At 44.6% G+C, this 21124-nt stretch overlaps 1 non-coding gene across 1 annotated transcript; it reads right to left on the bottom strand.

Annotated features, from left to right (window-relative positions):
• Positions 1–12130: 12130 nt before the first annotated feature.
• On the bottom strand, positions 12131–12237 carry LOC121283683. The gene has a single exon (XR_005944331.1). It is a non-coding gene; the product is annotated as a U6 spliceosomal RNA (small nuclear RNA).
• Between the last annotated feature and the right edge of the window lie 8887 nt (positions 12238–21124).

The raw sequence follows: 21124 nt of genomic DNA on the forward strand, positions 1-21124 counted from the left end.
ACTTTAAATCTGTGCCCTCTCTTTCTCGAACCTTTTACGAGTGGGAACAGTTTCTCCCTATCTACTCTATCGAGCCCCCTCATGATTTTGAACATCGCTATCAAATCACCTCTCAGCCTTCTCATCTCGAAGGAGAACAGTACCAACCTCTCCAATCTGTCTCCATAACTGAAGTTTCTCATAACTGGAACCATTCTTGCGAACCTCTTCTGCATTATCTCCAATGCTTTCACATCCTTCCTATAGTGTGGGGCCCAGGGCTGTACACAATACTCTGGTTGAGGTCTAACTAGTGTCTTAAATAAGCTCAGCATAACCTCCTTGCTCTTGTACTCTATGCCGCTATTAACAAAACCCAGGATGCTGTATGCTTTATTAACTGCTCTCTCCACATGTCCTGCCATCTTCAATGATACATACACCTATACACCCAGGTCCCTCTGCTCCTGCACACCCATTAGAGTTGTACCCCCTATTTTATATTGTCTCTCCATTTGCTTCCTACCAAAATGCATCACCTCACACTTCTCCGCATTGAACTTCATCTGCCACCTATCTGCCCACTCCACCAACTTGTCCTTTTGAAGTTCTACACTGCCCTCCTCACAGTTTAGGATGCTTTCAAGTTTTGTATCAACCGCAAACTTTGAAATTACCTCTAGGTTTGACTGTTCCAAAGCTCTCCTGGCCAGATTCCCATCTTCCACCCCACGCAAACTTGAGATCAGCAGAAAACTCTGCCACCCAAAACCTTATTCGCATCAAGTCCCATTCACCCATGGCCCTGTGTTCATTGACCTACATTGAGGTATTGACAGACTGGGAGCCAATGTTGAAATTCTCAACCTTTTTCTTAAATTCTTCCATGGTCTTAGCCCCCACCTCTCCTATCACAACCCTCCTCCAGCCCAACAAGCTTTGAGATCTGTGCACTCCTCCAATTCTGACCTCTTGTTAATCCTTCATTTTAATTGCACCACCCTTAGCAGGCATACCTTCAGTTGAATAGGCCCTAACTTTTGGAATTTCCTCTCTGAATCTCTCACTTCTCTGCCTCTCTCTCCTTCTTGAAGGCACTCCTTAAGTTTTATCTTTTTGACCAAGCTTTTGGCCATCTGTCCTAAAATCTCATTGCCTGGATCCGTATTCAATTTTTGTTTGATAACGCTACCTTGGGAAGTTCCATTATATTAAAGGCCCTATACAAATGCAAGTTGCAGTTGTCGTTTTAAACCCTATCACGTTGCTGAATGATTAAGTCCATGGACCCACTCCAAAGAATTAACCTCCTAGTAATTGTTCATGCAGATGCTAAGTTTTACACCCAATTGAAATGGACGGATAATATAAACTGGTGGATATTTAACCAAAAGCCAAATTCTCAAGCAAAACTCAATTTTCCACTTGAATGAAAGTGGTCAGTGAAATTACTGGCAAGAGATGATTGCTATTATGTTCAATACTTCAGGCAATCTCACTATAGTTCTATATACAGCACTTTTTTTTTGTGTGTACATATATATAGTACACAGGACAATAGATCTTTCCCATAGCTGTCTGGGGTACAGATATACATGTGTCTCGGTTTTTCTTGCCGAAGAACCCTCAAGGCAAGCTATCTCTGGCATCTGTAAGTTGGTTTATTTTTATCAATGCCATTGCCAGTTCACCTTTCAAGCCAGACTTCACATGAATTAAACAGAATTGAAACTGAAAACCCCCCAGGTGATTTATTTGACTATAGTTTGCATCTTAAGTAATAAATCTCGGGGGTGGAAATTGGCCAAAGCCTCAAATCAGACATGATTCCAAAGGCAAACAGCAGTTTGTGCCTGAGTGGATAGGCACAAGGATTGTCCTCATGGCTCATCATATCATAATTCGGGTGAGCTGCGGTGTCAATTAGGCACACTGATACAGTTGTCAGTCAAGGCACCGAGGCTCATAAGTAATTCACGGGCTGTGGTGATAGCAGGTGGTTGAAAGGGGGCAAGGATGAGCCTGCAATGGCCTGCAGTTATTTTGTGGAGCCAGGAGGAACATGTCTGTTCCTTCTAGTTTTCAGTCTCATTCCTTTAGGTTTTGATAATTGATAAAATTATCAATTTTAAAAATTGTTAATTAATTTATTTTCAAAAAAGCTTACTTTTTTCTCTTTCTCTCTCTATCTTTCTCCTGTCTCAATCCAATCTTTCTTTCAGTCACTTGGTAGCGCAGAACTTGGATATTGCTGAAAAGGGAGACATGTTGCTGAAGCTTCTCACCTTGCATTCATCAGGGCAAATGCAAGCATGCCAAATTTCAAATGATCACAACAATTTATACCTGAGAAGAAAAGGGGCGCTGAATCGGCGTCAAGTCAACTCTGATTGGCCGAGGTGAAAGCAATAAGGAACATCAGGCTCCCTGTTCTTCTGGGTAATTTAAAAAATGCACAAGGCTTGAACATATTCCTTTTGTTTGCAGAAAACGGGTCCTTGCAGATGAATGTATTCCACTTCCAGCAAGCGTAAATGAGCCGTGTTACGAGTTCAACTGATTATCTTATATTGGTTGTTAGTGTAGCTATTAGCACACTCAGGATTTTTCAGTAAGTGCCTGCCCAATCGTGGAATCACATCGAACAGCAGGCTTTTTGCTTTGGGGTTTGCAAGCGTGGGGTAGTTGAGTGTGGTCTGTACGCTGCCTATCGTGAACAACCGAAGTAACATGCTTTTTGATTCGATCAGCCAATTGTTGAGACATATAGTTTACGTGGCTGACATTGCACCAGCGTTAAAATTCATACACAATGTTGCTCAATTGTGTGGTAGGCATAACCATCTGAGAACAGCATCTGTTAGTAGGAAATACCACTCATGTAGCCCCTGCATTGTAGCAATATGAAATGGTTTGCTTATCTTGCCTTTCCGGGGTAACCTGAGGTACACTGGGTACTTTTCCAGTCCAAAAGTGGCCCATTTGCAAGTTTGCAAAATGCACAGCGAACAATGATCTGATCAGGATAGTCAAGGCTATGGAAAGCATTCTTCCTATTCTTCATCCAGACCAAGGGGGATCCCTAACAAGATGCTGATTACCAAGCACTCCCTTCTTCCTGGTGACTCATAAGGTGTTCAGCAAGGTGGGCTAGCAGCATGGCACTTCCTCTTTTTAAGGGACATCCTCAGAGAATTTCTGGAATAAATTCTGTGTTTTACAAGTGTTTAAGTGGCCCAGAAAGACTCCCAATGTGCTTCAGAGGTCCTCGTCATAGCTCCAGCAGCAATGACCATGAAATGATGCGCATTCCACCAAGCGGTAAGTATCCCTTTAAGTAGCATTTGAAACTGACATGAATGCCATGATTACTTTCAAACAACTAGTCAGTGGGTGTTAGTTGAAGCGCTAGCCACCAAAATGCTGTGCAGCCTCTTTAATAAGGGCTATCAGGCATTTCCATGCAGACATTTCTAGCCCTGGCTGCAATTATTTTTCAAGATGGCATCTTCCACTAAACATGGGCTAAATAGGTGTTTTAGCGTAAGGCCCCTTCTTGGCCACCTCTATAGCATTGTAAGTATTTGGCAAAAATCACCACTGAATCTCTTCCCAAAAATAAATTTCAAAGCTTTAGATACTCTTAATATTATTTTGGTAACATATACACATCTATCAAAACATAATTCACACACAAATAACTGATAATTAAATTCTGACCAATTTTTCCTTGCCATCATCCATGCAGTTATGTGAAAAGCCAGCAATTAATCTAATTTTTAACCCAACCCACACAATGTTACAAAGTTTTATACCTTTTTGAAGGGGGTTCAATGGAACTGCATGGGTATAATTAGATTAAGGACAACATCTGCAGCCTTGTAACGTGATTCTAAAGGTTTAACACTAACCATGATTAAGTGCCTGCCCTTTGCTAAAATTACGTTGTTGTACATTTCAGGCTCTTGTTGTAAGCTAAACTTGCTTCACACTTAAATTACAGTGGATTTGGATCAAATTTACAACTAATGCTTTATTAATAGTGGTATTGATGACAGATTAGTGAGTATCTGTGATCCAGCCGCTTAACGTCTTTTTGCAGCCCAACAGAATACACATGTACTTTCCTTTCCACTGGTAATAGCAACCATTCCTTTTCAAAGTTACTAACATATTCTATAATTGATTAAACATGTTCACCATCATTTTCCGAACTGCAAAAATGCCAAATATTACTGAAAGAACACTTCGGCCTGGATTATGCTGTAAAAACCCACCCAAATTCAAGTTACCTGAGCGTTCAGTCCCCAAAAAGGCTGCTCTAATTTTCCTTTGGTGACCTTGCTGAAGCCCAGAGGTGCCCTAACCTGAGCATTTTTTTTTTGTTTTTTTGCAGAAAGGGATTGTGAATATGTTTAATCAATTTTAGGATGTGTTAGTAACTTTGGGAGGGAATGGTTATCATTATGAGTGGAAAGGAAAATGCATGTGTATTCTGTTGGGCTGCAATAAGGTGTCCAGCTTGGTACACTGCATGCGATGTAAGTGAAAGTGGAGAGGCAAGTATTAGCGATCCTCACTATTTACCTGTGTTTGTACACAGTGTCGGGATGTCGTGGTGTCCCAGAGGGTGGGAAGCATTGCCAAGCAGCCAGCGTCTGATTGGTTGCGATGCCCCAAAGGTGGTGGATGCGGTTGAGCGCCACAGGACGAATGTGTTCCGGCTGCTGCCAGGATAGCAAGCATAAACTGACAAGAACGTGCTGTGCATATTCGCACACCAACTGCATGCTCATGGAGTGGTAGCCCTTATGATTGCCGCACATCTCTCTATTAATATATGGGGCTCACAGATCCACGGGTTTGCAGCTGATTGCACCATGCATCACTGGGAATCCTGTTATCCCGGCAAAGCCACACGTTTGCTCTTCCTGCTCTGGTAAGAAAACAAAGCAACGAAGCTCCCCCTCTTGGCGGATAAGGTCTCTGTCACCTTCCTGATGCAGGCGAACTGCTAAATGTTGGCAATGTCACCTGCTTCCACCTGAAAGGATGTGCTGGCATAGAATTTGAGGGCTCGGTGATTTTAAGCCTTTGGTAGTGCTGTCCTTACTCTGCTAAGTGGTCACAGGTCAATGAAAGGTAGCTGCCTCAGACATTGCTCCTAGCTGCGCTGGAGGTCAAAACAGTGCCTTCTGTAGGCCCTTGGTGCAATACAGCCTTGTACAGAGAGTCCCTCACGCGCTGCTCACAGCTTCCTATCTCTGCTTCCTTTGCTCCAAGGTGTTACTGTAACTATAGTCCCCATCACCAAAAGCAGACAGACATTCACCCTACCCAGCTCCCAACTCATCTGACCTCCTTGTCAAAGTCCAACATCACTCCCTCATGAATCCAAAAGCCCTCTGGCGAACACTTTAAACACATGTTCAGCTGGGGGTGATTAAGAAAGGGCATTAACAGGACGTGTGAAGTTCAAAATGGCAGCTTGTGAGCCAAATCAGCACTAAGACAGTGCCTTGTGTCACAGTCTTTTCACTCCGCACGCTTCCAGTGCAAGCGTGGCACGCCCTTGCCCTTACAATCATGGTGCGCCATGTAGGACATGCCGGGAGCCTTCCACCCAACATTTATGGAGGGTTCAGCATCAGTAATGCCAGCAGAAGCAAAGCCACAGAGCTGAAATTTTCACCCAGCAGGCAGTCTGTAACTTGATGGTTTCTTTAGAATAAAGATGGCACAGAATGAAAGAGTTGAATGAAAGAATAAAACTGCTGTCCAGGCTACTTGATACAAACCCACATGCTGCTGATTGAAAATTAGCTGTACATTGAGCAAGTAGATTTAATACCGGTGCCAGATTGTTGATCGGGGGCACATAAGGTAAAGTGGGTACAGTCCATTGCACCATGCATGCTGGGTAAACCAACCATACAGTAAAGTCCAGTGCTCTTTTCACTTGCTTCGCTATATTCATAAGGAAGTATATTTAGGTGTTTCTCCTGTTTTGAAGCCTCTCTGCTACAGTGGTGGACTGTGAGATGCTGTTGATGTAATTCAAGAAGCAGTCTGAAAGAACTTAAAAATGTCACCACAAAAACTTTGACAACAACTGGCACTACTTTCCATGTCCTGGTATGAGGCTCAAGTTGTGGCTACAGCAGGTGACATAGCTCGGTGATGCCCTCTTATCTGAAGTGAAGGTACCTCATACATTGCTCTGCAGTGAAGGTCATGTATGAGCAGTGCTCTTTAAACACCCACTCTGTGGGTACTGCCTCCTGTGCCGTGCCATCCTGCTCCTCCCTCTGTGAGACCATTCATGAATATAATCAAACTATTCAGGAGGGAGTCACCAATAGTGCAGCTCTATCTAAATCTTGCTTCTTTAGACATGGGGTAAACATTCCAAAGGGATAAAACACACCAAAAAATGTGAGGTTTTTAACTAACGTGTTTAACTAATTTGAGTTATTTTTTTGATGAAGTGACAGAGGTTTTTTGAGGATAACGCAGTTGATGTAGTGTGCATGGACTTCCAAAAGGCATTTGATAAATGCCTTTATCAGAGTTAGAGCTTAACGAGTAAAAGGGCAGAAGCTGCATGCATTCCAATTTGGCTGACTGACAGGAAACAGAGAGTAGTGGTAAACAGTTATTTTTTTCGGACTGGAGGAAGCTTTATAGTCAGGTACCCCAGGGGTCAGCATTAGAGCTCCTGCTTTTTTTGATATACATTATACATAGAAAGGTAGGTCTTAGGAGCAGGAGTAGGCCATTTGGCCCTTTGAGTCTGCTCTGTCATTCGGTAAGATCAAGGCTGATCTGATTGTGTTCTCAACTTCACTTTTTTATCTGCCCCTCATTAATGGCCTGGACTTGAGTGCACAGGACAGGACTCTCAAAAATTTCAGATAGCACAAAACTGTGAGCTATGAGAAGGATAGCATTAAACTTCAAAAGGACACAGACATGGGAGGTATGGATGGGCATGTGGCAGATGCATTGAAGTGTGAAGTGCTTCATTTTTTGTAGGAAGAACACAGAGACAATATAAAATAAAGGGTACAATTCTAAATGAGGTGCAGAAGCTGAGGGACCTGGGGTATAGGTGCACAAATTATTGAAGGTGGCAGTGCATGTTGAGGGCATGGTTAGTAAAGCATACAGGATCCCATGCTTTATAAATAGGAGCATAGAGTACAAAAGCAAGGAAGTTATACTAAATCTGTATAAAACACTGGTTCGAGTATTGTGTCCAAGACTGGGCACCACACTTCAGGAAGGATGTGAAGGCTTTAAAGATGGTGCAGGAAAGATTCACGGGAATGAGTGCAGGGATCAGGAACTTCAGTTACATGGATGGATTGGAGAAGCTGGGCTGTTCTCCTTGGAGAAGAGAAGGTTGAGAGAGGATTTGATAGATGTGTTCAAAACCATGAGGGGTCTGAACAGAGTTGATAAGGAGAAACTGTTCCCATTGGTAGGCGTATCGAGAATCAGAAGACACTGCTCTCAGATGACTGCCAAAAAGTACAAAGTGATTTGTCGAGGGAAGAGTGTGTAGATAGCTTGGATCATGTTGAGATCAAACAAGAGGTGTTAGGCATCTTGAAGAATATTAAGGTGGATAAGTCCCCTGGGCCAGATGGGATCTACCCCAGAGTGCTGAGGGAGGCAAGGGAGGAGATTGCTGGGGCCTTGACTGAAATCTTTGTATCCTCACTGGCTACAGGTGAGGTCCCGGAGGACTGGAGAATGGCCAATGTTGTTCCATTGTTTAAGAAGGGTAGCAGGGATAATCCAGGAAAATACATGCCAGTGAGCCTTACGTCAGTGGTAGGGAAATTATTGGAGAAGATTCTTCGTGATAGGATTTACTATCATTTGGAAGCAAATGAGTTTATTAGTGAGAGGCAGCATAGTTTTGGGAAGGGGAGGTCATGTCTCACTAAGTTGATCGAGTTTTTCGAGGAAGTGACAAAGATGATCGACGACAGAAGGGCATTGGATGTTATATACATGGATTTCAGTAAGGCCTTTGACAAGGTCCCTCATGGCAGACTGGTACAGAAGATAAAATCGCATGGGATCAGAGGTGAGCTGGCAAGACGGATACAGAATTGGCTTGGTCATAGAAGGCAGAGGGTAGCAGTGGAAGGGTACTTTTCTGAATGGAGAGCTGTGACTAGTGGAGTTCCGCAGGGATCAGTGCTGGGACCTTTGCTGTTTGTAGTATACATAAATGATTTGGAGGAAAATGTAACTGGGCTAATTAGTAAGTTTGCAGACGACACTAAGGTTGGAGGAGTTGCAGATAGTGAAGAGGATTGACAACGGGATATAGATCGGTTGGAGACTTGGGTGGAGAAATGGCAGATGGAGTTTAATCCGGACAAATGCGAGGTAATGCATTTTGGAAGGTCTAGTACAGGCAGGAATTATACAGTAAATGGCAGAACACATAAGTGCATTGACGGGCAGAGGGATCTGGGTGTACAGGTCCACAGGTCACTGAAAGTGGCAATGCAGGTGGACAAGGTAATCAGGAAGGTCTATGGCATGCTTGCCTTCATTTGCAGGGGTATTGAGTATAAAAGCTGGGAAGTCATGCTGCAGCTGTATAGAACCTTGGTTAAGCCACACTTGGAATATTGCGTGCAATTCTGGTCACCACATTACTAGAAGGATAAGGAGGCATCGGAGAGGGTGCAGAGGAGGTTTACCAGGATGCTGCCTGGTCTGGAGGTTATTAACTATGAGGAGAGGTTGGAGAAACTCAGATTGTTCTCACTAGAGCAACGGAGATTGAGGGGCGACTTGATAGAAGTTTACAAAATTATGAGTGGCATGGACAGAGTAGATAGTCAGAAGCTTTTTCCCAGGGTGGAAGAGTCAATTACTAGGGGACATAGATTTAAGGTGAGAGGAGAAAACTATAGAGGAGATGTGCAGGGCAAGTTTTTTACGCAAAGGGTAGTGAGTGTCTGGAATTCGCTGCGAGAGGAGGTGATGGAAGCAGGTACGATAGTGGTGTTTAAGAGGCAGCTTCACAAATACATGAATAGGATGGGAATAGAGGGATACGGACCCCGGAAGTACAAAATGTTTTAGCTGACGAGCAATATGATCGGCGCAGGCTTGGAGGGCCGAAGGGCCTGTTCCTGTGCTGTACTTTTCTTTGTTCTTTGTTCTTTGACATGAGGAAAAACATTTTTGTGCAGAGTGGTTAGAATCTGAAATGCACTGTCTGAGAGTGTTGTGCAAGCAAATGCAATTGTGGCTTTCATAATAGAATTGACTAATTATCTGAAAAGAAAACACTTGCAGAACTATAAGGAAAAGGCAGGGGAATGGGATTAGGTGAATTACTCTTGGAGCAAGCCAACACAGACACAACAATCCGAGTGGCCTCCTTCTGTGCTGTAACCATTCTGTGATTCTAAGTTAATCAGCGGCCTGAAATGATGGTAACAGTAACTAGGCTGGGGAGGGGTCCTTTCAGCGGTTAACAATGTGTATTGCTGGGAATTCAGTACCTGAAGAACCCAAAAAGGAGAAACTCTTCAGACCAGTACTCTTTTTTCCCAGTTTTTACTGGTATACCTTATGGCATACAAGACCAGTTTGGACCAGTGCTCTTATTTACCATTTTTTAGTGATGTTCCTTTTTAAAGTATACAAGATCAGTTCAGGCCAGCACTCTTATTTCCAGTTTTTACTGTTCTTTCCTTCTGGGAAAGCAGATCCCATTCAACTGTTTCCAATAGGCCCAGAAAAATCCAGGCCGTATGGTCAACCCATTTATTTTGATAACCAACAGAGCTCTCTTTTAAATTGCTGATAGTACAAAGAATGACTTGAAGCAGTTTATTTTGTACTACAAAGCAAAACAACAACTAAAATAAACCCAGCAGTATCCCTTGGAAAATTGTACTGCAATGAGGTCAACACATAGTTTATGTAGAAGCCTTTATACCAAGTTATAGACATTGCAGTCATATAGCACAGAAGGGGGCTATTTGGCAGCCTGTGCCTTATTTCTGAAACAAAACTATCCAATTAATGATACTCCCCTATTCACCCCCATAGTCATGCAATTCCTTTTTCAAGCTGCTCCCACTGCCCTTTCAGGCAGTACATTCCAGGTCGTAACATACTAGCAGAAAAATGATACAGACAAAGATGCCTTTTTGTGCAGGAGAGATTTTTCAAAAATATACAATTATACCAGCAGAGCAAAGTAAGGTCTCTAATTTATACAAGACTTTGATGTACAGCTAATGCAATGCCTCCTATTGATTTCCACAGCATTTAATTATGTCATTTGCTCATAACAGAAAAGGTCAAGGTATCTATTTTTCCTCATTCATGGAATCATAGGGGCTTATAGCATGGGAAAAGCCATTCAGCCCAACCTGCTTGTGCTGGCTCTTTGAATGTGTAGTTGCACTGAGTCTCACAGCTCTGTTTTTTGCCATAACCCTGTAAGTTCCTCATTCTCAAGTACTGATCTAGCTACCTTTTAACATTATTAATTTCAGTTTCCACCAACACTTCAGGTAGAATGTACCTCTCTCCTCATCTCCCTTCTAAATCTTCTGCCCATGATTTTAAATCCATGACCCCTGGTTATTGAGCCACTCACCCAAAGGGAATAACTTGAACTGCTCTAACAAAATCTCTTATCATCTTGAAAGCCTCTGCTCGGTCACCCATTAATGTTCCTTGCTCCAGGGAGAAAAGTCCTAACTTTCCCAACCTGTCCTCGCAACTGAAGTTGCTCATCGCCAGTAACATTCTAGTAAACCTCCTTTATACCCTTTCTAAGGTCTTTGTATCTTTCCTGAAGAGAGGAGCCCAGAACTGTCCACAATACTCCAGCTGAGGTCTGACCAGTGATTCATAAAGTTCCCAGCAGGATTTACTTATATTTTATGCCTCTATTTATAACCACAAGTGACCCATAGGCTTTCTTAACCACCTTATCATCTTGCCCTTCCACCTTTAAGGATTTGTGCATATCGACACCAAACCCTCTCTGCTCATTTGTGCTTTTAGATTCATGCCATTTCTAGTATACAATCTTTCCATATTATTCCTCCAAAGGTACATCACTTCACATTTGTCCACATGCTTGACCACAGGCTATCCTGTAATTTACAACTGCTCTCATCACTATCTACAATCTTGCTAAATCTCTTTTCATCTGCAAACTTTATAATACTGTGCCATATACTGGGTCTAGCTTATTTATTTATTTTCATTCATTCATGGAACCAGAACTTGCCATGTCCCTAGCCAAGCTGTTCCAGTATAGCTACAACGTTGGCATCTACCAGGCTATGTGGAAAATTGCCCAGATGTGCCCTGTACGCAAAAAGCAGGACAAATCCAACCCAGCCAATTACCAGTTATCAGTCTACTCTCCATTACCAGTAAAGTAATGGGAGGGGTCATCAACAGCGCTATCAAGCAGCACTTGCTTAGCAATAACCTGCTCACGGACACCCAGTTTGGGTTCCGCCAGGGCCACTCAGCTCCTGACCTCATTACAGTCTTGGTTCAAACATGGACACAAGAGCTGAGCTCTTAAGGTGAGGTGACAGTGACTGCCCTTGACATCAAAGCTGCATTTGACAGAGTGTGGCATCAAGGAGCCCTAGCAAAACTGGACTCAATGGGAATTGGGGGAAAACTCCCCGCTGGTTGGAGTCATACCTAGCACAAAGAAGATGGCTGTGGTTGCTTTCTCAGTCCATTGCGGAGTTTTACTTGGAGCTGGTGTACTCGGTCACCACCTCTGTACCCCCGGGACGGCGTGCTTGGCCAGTTCCCCGGGCAACAGCAGTCTGGATCTCCCAGGAGCTGATGGTGCTGCGCTTGTGGTAATGGGCCAGGCGGGAAGCCTCACCCGCGATGCGCTCGAAAATATCACTGACGAATGAGTTCATGACACTCATGGCCTTGGAGGAAATGCCGGTGTCGGGGTGAACCTGCTTCATCACTTTGTACATGTGGATAGAGTAACTCTCCTTCCTCGACCTTTGCTGCTTCTTGCCGCCCTTTGCTGCCGGTTTCTCTAAGGCTTTCTTGGCTCCCTTCTTGGGAGCTGGTTTCTTCTCATCAACCACCTTCAGTTTCAGACACAGGAAATATGGAAAGCTTCAGGAATTTGCGTGTCATCCTTGTGCAGGGGCCATGTTAATCTCCTCTGTATCATTCCAATTTTAGTATATGTGCTGCTGAAGCGAGCAGAGGTCAGTCAACTCAGCTCCAAGGCATCACCGCAGGAGTTCCTCAGGGTAGTGTCCTGGGCCCACCACCTTCAGCTGTTTCATCAATGACCTTCCTTCCATTATAAGGTCAGAAGTGGGGATGTTCGCTGATGATTACACAATGTTTAGCTCCATTTGTGACTCTTCAGATACTAAAGCAGTCCATGTCCGAATGCAGCAAGACCTGGACAATATCCAGGCTTGGGCTGACAAGTGCCAAGTAACATTTGAGCCACACAAGTGCCAGGCAATGACTATATCCAACAAGAGAGAATCCAACCATCGCCCCTTGATGTTCAGTGGCATTAACATCACTGAAGCCCCCACTATAAACATCCTGGGAGGGGTTACCATTGAGCAGAACTGGACTAGCCATATAAATACTGTGACTACAAGAGCAGGTCAGGGGCTAGGAATTGTGCAACGAGTAACCCACCTCCTGACTCCCCAAAGCCTGTCCACCATCTACAAGGCACAAGTCAGGAGTGAGATGGAATACTCTCCACTTGCCCGGATGAGTACAGCTCCCACAACACTCAAGAAGCTTGACACCATCCAGGACAAAGCAGCCCACTTGATTGGCACTATATGCACAAACATTCACTCCCTCCACCACTGACATACAGTAGCAGCAGTGTGTACCATCTACACGATGTATTGCAGGAATTCACCAAGGCTCCTTAGACGGCACCTTCCAAACCCACAACCACTACCATCTAGAAGGACAAGGGCAGCAGATAGATGGGAGCATCACCACCTGGAAGTTCCCCTCCAAGTCACTCATCATCCTGACCTGGAAATATATCGCTGATCCTTCACTGTCGCTGGGTCAAAATCCTGGAACTCGCTTCCTAACAGCACTGTAGGTTTACCTACACAACATGGATTGCGGTAGTTCAAGAAAACAGCGCAATTAGGGATTGCGAATAAATTCTAGCCCAGCCAGCGAAGCCCACTTCCCGTGAATTAATTTTTTAAAAAGTGGGATATGGGTGTCGCAGGCTAGGCTAGCATTTATTGCCCACCGCTAGTTGCCCTTGAGAAGGTGGTGGTGAGTAGCCTTCTTGAACTGCTGCAGTCCATGCAGTGTAGGTACACTCACAGCACTGTTGGGGGGTGGGGCAGGGGGAAGAGCAATAGAGACAAAACTATCCTTGAGGAGAACCACTGCAAACCACCTCCCAGTCGATCAGAAAAACATTCATCTGCCATCGCCCTCTGCTCCCCATCACTAAACCATTTTTTATATCCGTACAACCACTTGCCCCTTCATTCCACGGGTTTCCTCTTCCCAACAAGTCTTCCATGTGGCACTTTGCTGAATGCCTTTCAAAACTTCAGGTATACATCTACACTTTGAACAATCTCAAAGAATTCAATCGAGACAGTCTAGCAAAATTTGTCTTTATCACATATGTATTGGTTTTCCTTGATTAACCCATATCTTTCCAAATGAAAGTTTACTTTGTCCCTGATAATGGTTCCCTATAACTTCCCCACCGTTACACAGATCCAAGTCAGTCAAAACTAAGACAGAGAGTCTTTCCTTACAGAGAGAGTTTATTGGCTTCATGCAGAACTAACACTCCTCCACTCCAGTTATCCCCACTTATAGGTGTATAAATACCCATCACCTGTTTAACAATGTAATTGCCATTAAAAATTAACAATGTAATTGCCAATAATAATGACAGATTCCCCTCTTTAAGTTGTAACTTTTTTTTCAAGGAACACAAGAGCAACTTTTTAAACTAATAGAAAAGAAACACAATTGTACATTTGTTTTCATCTTCTATGCCTCACATTGTAGTACAGCCAACTATTAATAGATCCCATATTCCCCCTCTTTAAGGAAATCATTTTTCTTCTTTACCATGTATAAGTAATTACAAAGCAATCAAAGAAAATACTAAGATAAAAGCAAAAAACTGCGGATGCTAGAAACCCAAAACAAAAACAAAAATAACTGGAAAAACTCAGCAGGTCTGGCAGCATCTGCGGAGAGGAACACAGTTAACGTTTCGAGTCCGAATGACCCTTCAACAGAACTAAATAAAAATAGAAAAGAGGTGAAATATAAGCTGGTTTAAGTGGGGTGGGGGGGGTGGGACAGGTAGAGCTGGATAAAGGGCCAGTGATAGGTGGAGATAACCAAAAGATGTCACAGACAAAAGGACAAAGAGGTGTCGAAGGTGGTGATACTTTCTAAGGAATGTGCTAATTAAGGGTAGAAAGCAGGACAAGCAAGGTACAGATAGCCCTAGTGGGGGTGGGGTGAAGGGAAGGGATCGAAATAGGCTAAAAGGTAGAGATAAAACAATGGATGGAAATACATTTAAAAATAATGGAAATAGGTGGGAAAAGAAAAATCTATAGAAATTATTGGAAAATAAGGGGCGGGGAGAATCGGAAAGGGGGTGGGGATGGAGGAGAGAGTTCATGATCTAAAATTGTTGATCTCAATATTCAGTCCAGAAGGCTGTAAAGTGCCTAATCGGAAGATGAGGTGCTGTTCCTCCAGTTTGCGTTGAGCTTCACTGGAACAATGTAGCAGGCCAAGGACGGACATGTGGGCATGAGAGCAGGGTGGAGTGTTGAAATGGCAAGTGACAGGGAGGTCTGGGTAATGCTTGCGAAGAAAATACTAGTTTTCCATTTCCTTATTATAACACAAGGCGTTCCTCTTCCAGTACATCTAATAATTCCTTGGACCATGCACCTCTCTTCGTAAAACATTCTGACAATTGGTGACTTGGATCGATCCATTCTATTTTGGAAATCTTTCATCTTTCCAACATTTCTTTTATGCTAGCAAGGTCAATTCTTAACTTTCTTTCAGTGACACCCTTGGTCGAATGAACATTGTCCCAAAGATAATGCTAATGGCATTCTATGGGCAAACTCTTCTCAGATTGAGGCAAAATACCGCGGATGCTGGAAACCTGAAACAAAAACAAAAATCGCTAGAAAATCTCAGCAGGTCTGACAGCATCTGTGGAGAGAAAGACAGAGTTAATGTTTCGAGTCCGTGTGACTCTTCTTCAGAGCTAAAGAGAAGTACAAAAGCGGTGAAATATACACTGTTTAAGGGGGGTGGAACAGGTGAAGCTGGATAGAAAGCCAGTGATAGGTGGAGGCAAAGGAGAGATTGCAAAAGATGTTATAAACCAAAGGTCAAGGTGTATTAGTGGTGGTGGTACTGGCTAAAGGGGGCGCTAATGGTGACATTAACAGTAGAAATCAGAATGTGATAGCAGCTGGACCAGGGTAAGCACTCTGGAAAGGATAACATGAGCAAGTCAAATGGCCCTAGTGGGGGTGAGGTGGGGGGAGGGGATGGTGGTGGGAAAAAAGGTAGAAAATGAGGAGTGAAGAGGTGAAGAGTTCCCTGGCCCGAATTGCTTCCTCTTCAGCATGGACGTCCAATCCCTCTACATCTGCATCCCCCACCAGGATGGACTGAGGGCTTTCTGCTTCTTCCTTGAATAGAGGCCCGAACAATCCCCATCCACCACCACTCTCCTCTGTCTGGCTGAACTTGTTCTCTCAGTGGACAATTTCTTCTTTAACTTGTCTCGCTTCCTCCAAATAAAAGGTGTGGCTATGGGTACCTGCATGTGCCCCAGTTATGCCTGTCTCTTTATGGGATATGTTCCAGTCATACTCAGGCCCCCTCCCACAATTCTTTCTTTGGTACATTGATGACTGCTTCGGTGCCGCTTCATGCTCTCGTCTGGACCTGGAAAAAATTATCAATTTTGCTTCCAATTTCCACCCCTTCACGTGGTCCATCTCTGACACTTCTCTTCCCTTTCCTGACCTCTCTGTCTCAATTTCTGGTGATAGACTGTCCACCAATATTCATTGCAAGCCCACCAACTTCCACAGCTACCTCGACTACAGCTCCTCACACCCTGCTTCCTGTAAGGACTCCAATCCCATTCTCTCAGTTCCTTTGCCTTCGTCGCACCTGTTCCACTGATGCCATTTTCCAAAACAGTTCCTCTGACATGTCTTCCTTCTTCCTCAACCGAGGTTTCCTGCCCACGGTGGTTGACAGAACCCTCAACCGTATCCGACCCATCTCCCACGCCTCTGCCCTCACACTTTCCTCTCTCCTCTCCCTCCCAGAACCATGATAGGGTCTACTTTGGCCTCACTTTTCACCCCACCAGCCTCCGCATTCAAAGGATCATCCTCCGCTATCTCCGCCAACTCTAGCGTGATGCCATATCTTCCTTTCACTGCCCCCCCATCTCAATGGCATTCCGTAGGGACACTTCTCTCCGGGACACTCCTCCTTCACTCCCAACACGTCAACCCCCCTCCCACGGCACCTTCCCATGCAATCGCAGAAGGTGCAACACCTGCCCCTTTACTTCCCCCCTCCTCACAGTCCAAGGGCTCAAACGCTCCTTTCAAGTGAAGCAGCGCTTCACTTGCACTTCCCTCAATTTGTTTTCTCTACATTAGAGAGACCAAACACAGACTGGGTGACCGCTTTGCCGAACACCTTCGGTCTTTCCATCAGCATTACCCAGACCTCCCTGTCACTTGCCATTTCAACATTCCACCCTGCTCTCATGCCCACAAGTCCGTCCTTGGCCTGCTGCAATGTTCCAGTGAAGCTCAACGCAAACTGGAGGAGCAGCACCTCATCTTCCAACTCGGCACTTTACAGCCTTCCAGACTTAATATTGAGATCAACAACTTCAGACCGTGAGCTCTCTCCTCCATCCCCACCCGTGTTTGACCCTCTTTTTACAATTTTAATTACTTAATTAATTTATTTATTTTCCACTTATTATTTATTCTTTTTAAAAATTTATTTCCATTTTTACTCATTGTTTTATCCCCACCTACTAGCCTACTTTCAATCTTTTTCCCACCACTGTCCCCCCCGCCACCTGTCACTTGCTCATGTTGTCCTTTCCAGAGTGCTTACCCTGGTCCGGCTACTATCACATTCTGATTTCTACTCTTAATGTCACCATTAGCACCTCCTTTAGCCAGTACCAGTGCTATTAACATGCCTCTGACCCTTTGTTTATGACATCTTTTGCAATCTCTCCTTTGCTTCCTTCTATCCAGCTTCACCTGTTCCCCCCCCACCCCCCTTTAAATAGTATATACTTCACCACTTTTGTACTTCTCTTTAGCTCTGAAGAAGTCATACGGACTTGAAACGTTAACTCTGTCTTTCTCTCCGCAGATGCTGCCAGACCTGCTGAGTTTTTCAGCGATTTTTGTTGTTCTTCTCAGATTGCCCCTTGTATAGGACTTCCTCCGGAATATTAGATAAGTACACCCCCATATCTATTGCTTCTACTAATGTCAGTGTTTCAGCAGCCAAGGTGCTTTTAACTACACAAAAACAAAAACAGAATTACCTGGAAAAACTCAGCAGGTCTGGCAGCATCGGCGGAGAAGAAAAGAGTTGACGTTTCGAGTCCTCATGACCCTTCAACAGAACTTGCGTTCGAGTCCAAGAAAGAGTCTTTCTTGGACTCGAACGCAAGTTCTGTCGAAGGGTCATGAGGACTCGAAACGTCAACTCTTTTCTTCTCCGCCGATGCTGCCAGACCTGCTGAGTTTTTCCAGGTAATTCTGTTTTTGTTTTTGTTTTGGATTTCCAGCATCCGCAGTTTTTTTGTTTTTATCTCTGTGCTTTTAACTACCTTTTTTATTTTCTTCGCTCCCCAGGCCAATGGACAACATTTATTATTCTTACCCACCAAGAATGTGACAAACTCCGCTGTGCTAGAATATCAAACTGGAAAATTGGCAAGTGAAGTGGCGCTAAAAATGACTAACCACATATCTTCTGGATCACCCAAGGCTGGAAACGTGAGCGCACATTTCTCTGAATTTAATTTATTTCTTCAATGTTTTATTTGCTTTCAGAACTTCCTGAACTGTAGCATGTTTCATCATAGTACTCAGTTCCAACATGTCTTAATTGGCATCAGGTTTAGTCTGAGTGCACAACCAGTTCAGTTGTCCAATAAAACTTATCTTCCCAAGTAGGATTGTCAATTCAAGGTCAGTCCCGACTTATTCTGCTTAATATCTAGATGTACATATTTAAAAGCCCCTGACTTCCAACCTTAAATTCCTTCTTAATTTAACTATCACTCATTGCTCAAATTCTACAGAACCTCCCCACAGAAAATCATCAACGTGCATTATAAAGATGCTTGCTAGTTTCTCCTTGTGATGCCAATAGAAAATTGCTGGGTCTGTCTTTAGCTGAACACAGCCCATTTGCAGCAGGGCGGACCTAACTGAGAAATGCCGCATCCTTGATGCATCATTCCACCCATTAGCACACTTGTTTAACTCCCACAGTTTCTCTTCTATCTCGCCAGCTTCCTTAGGTGATTTCAAAAACACTTGCCTTTGAAATTTCTCACCCGGCAAAAATGCAGCTTCTATGGCAATCGATTTACATTCCCGGGAATATGTTGCTAAAACAGCCAAGAGAGTCTTCAAGCTCACTTTTCCCGCAGTAGGGGAATCCACTCTGATATTTTGATTACCAAGGGCAGGATTTGGCCCTTGGCGGGGGTGCTCAGCGGGGATGGGCGGGAAGCCGAACGCCGCCTGCGATTGGCACTGCGCTGCGATTTTACACGGGCGGGCCAATTAAGGCCCGCCCAGCATGGAATGTGAGTCGCGGCGCTCAGCGCTGCCCGTGCGGATGGGGGGGAGGAGAGCGAGTAGGTCCAACGCAAACTTTGCACATGCGCGCGAAAGAGCGCTTCGATCTCCCTGAGGTACGGGGCTGGCTCTTTGACAAAAATTAATGGACCAAGTAAAAATGTCATAAAACAGATCCCCTCATGTGACTCTGTCACACGAGCAGGAGCGTGTTTTTAATTCACGGGTAACGCTTTTATTTTTATTTGATTTGATTTAGGAAACCTCACCCGGCCAGTGGATGAGGTTTCCTAAAACGAGCAAAGGCCGCTTGGCGTTTTCGCCTGCTCGCCAACCATAAGATTGGACGGGCAGCGTAAATTTGAATTTAATTGCCTTTTTAATGGCCTTAATAGACTTTTAGAGTCGGCAGTGTGCCTGCCGGACAAAATATCGCAGGACCACGCGGTGACATCGGGACGCTCGCCCGACATCATCGGGCGTCATTTCACACTCGGCCGGGTCGGGTGCGCATCCGCCCACCGAACTCGGCATTCTGCCCCACGTCTTTCTTTGAAACCCTGAGTTACTGGTCTAGCCTTTGCTCTACACGTGCCATCAGGAAGTACCTTTTCTGTGCCTATCCGGCTGCGAGATGAGGTTGGCTGTCCCCTGAATGATGCGTCAAGGATATGGTGTATCTCGGTTAGGTCCATCCTGCTGACAACGGGTTGGGTTCTGCTAAGGGCAGGCCCAGAGCAATGATCCACTGGCGTCACAAGGAGAAACTAGCAGGCCTCTTTATAGTGCAAGCTGATGAAGTTCTGTGGGGAGGTTCTGCAGGATTTGAGCAATGGGTGATGGACATAATCAAGAAGGAATTTAACGTTGGCTTCGGAGGCCTTTAAATATATAGGGGCTAGACATGAAACAGAATAAGTGGAATCCCATACCTTCAAGTCCATTGCTACAGGTTCATTAAAGTTCTTGCTAATGGGGACTCACTATGGGCTGTGATAGTCTCCTCCTATATTTTGTACGTATATCACGTTTCTCGCTGATCTCTTCTATAAGTTTAGTATATTCATCACCCATTACCCTGCATTCTTTAGGAGGATTTTTAACCCATGAAAGGATGGATGGGCACACTTTCGACGTAGTTTTAAAACAATTTGCCTTTAAACTCTTACCCCCTGATTAGAAATGTTAGGGGTAGAATTTTCCTCCTGTCGGGGGGGTTGTGCGGAGTCGTGCGTGGACCCGATTGACCCCCACCCCCCACCCCCCAATCGGGTCCGCGCTGCCATTTTACGCGGACGGGCTAATTAAGGCCCGCCCAGCATATGCCTCGCACCCAGAAGTGTCGTGCGCTCCCTGTGGTTGGGGGGGGGGGGGGGGGGGGGGGGGGGTGGTCCCTGAGTTGGGAGTGCATGCGAAAGAGTGCAGAGATCTCCCTGAGGCGCACAGAGGTGCCTCAGGAAAGTGTTGAATAATTTTTCTATGACATGTCCCCATCATGTGAAACTGTCACATGAGCTGGAACGTGTGCATTGATTTCAATAAAAATTTCTGAGACAACTTACAATCATTCATGAAACATCATCCCGCCCGCGGATGAGATCCCGTGAAAAATGCGAAGGCCGCCTGGGTTCTTCGCCTGCCCCCCCCCCCCCCCACCAACCTTAAGGTTGGACGGGCAGCTCCGCTAATTATTCTAATTGTTAGTTAAATGGCCTTAATAGGCCTTTGAAAGTTAGGTGGGCGCGCAGCCGACTCTGGTGCGTGCCCACCGAACTGAAAATCTAAATGACGCGCGGCGATGTCTGGACACACGCCCGACGTCACCCCGCGTCTTTTTAACGCCTCAGCGAGCGGGCCCCCTCCCCGCTCACCGAGCCAAAGATTCTGCCCTAAGTGTTGTTAAGGGGGGGGTACAATAATGTCCAGACTGTGTAAACTGTAAATCTACAGGTTTCCCAAAAATAATTACCTCATCATGTTGCATAACTAGTTTTATTTGAGCCCTTTTCATACATGGTTTACTCAACAGTAAGGGTATTCCGCTGGATACCACATCTGTGCTGATAAAAATGTTTTACCCCTGACTACTCTACACGGAATCACCGCTCCCTTTAATGATTTTAACGTGTTAGTGTCCACAAACCTGAAGAATGCTGAACTCTCATATTCCTCAACCTTACTTCGGCCTTTACTATTTGGGTAATCCA

This window comes from Carcharodon carcharias, chromosome 10 (assembly GCF_017639515.1).
Source record: "Carcharodon carcharias isolate sCarCar2 chromosome 10, sCarCar2.pri, whole genome shotgun sequence".
Lineage (NCBI taxonomy): Eukaryota > Metazoa > Chordata > Chondrichthyes > Lamniformes > Lamnidae > Carcharodon > Carcharodon carcharias.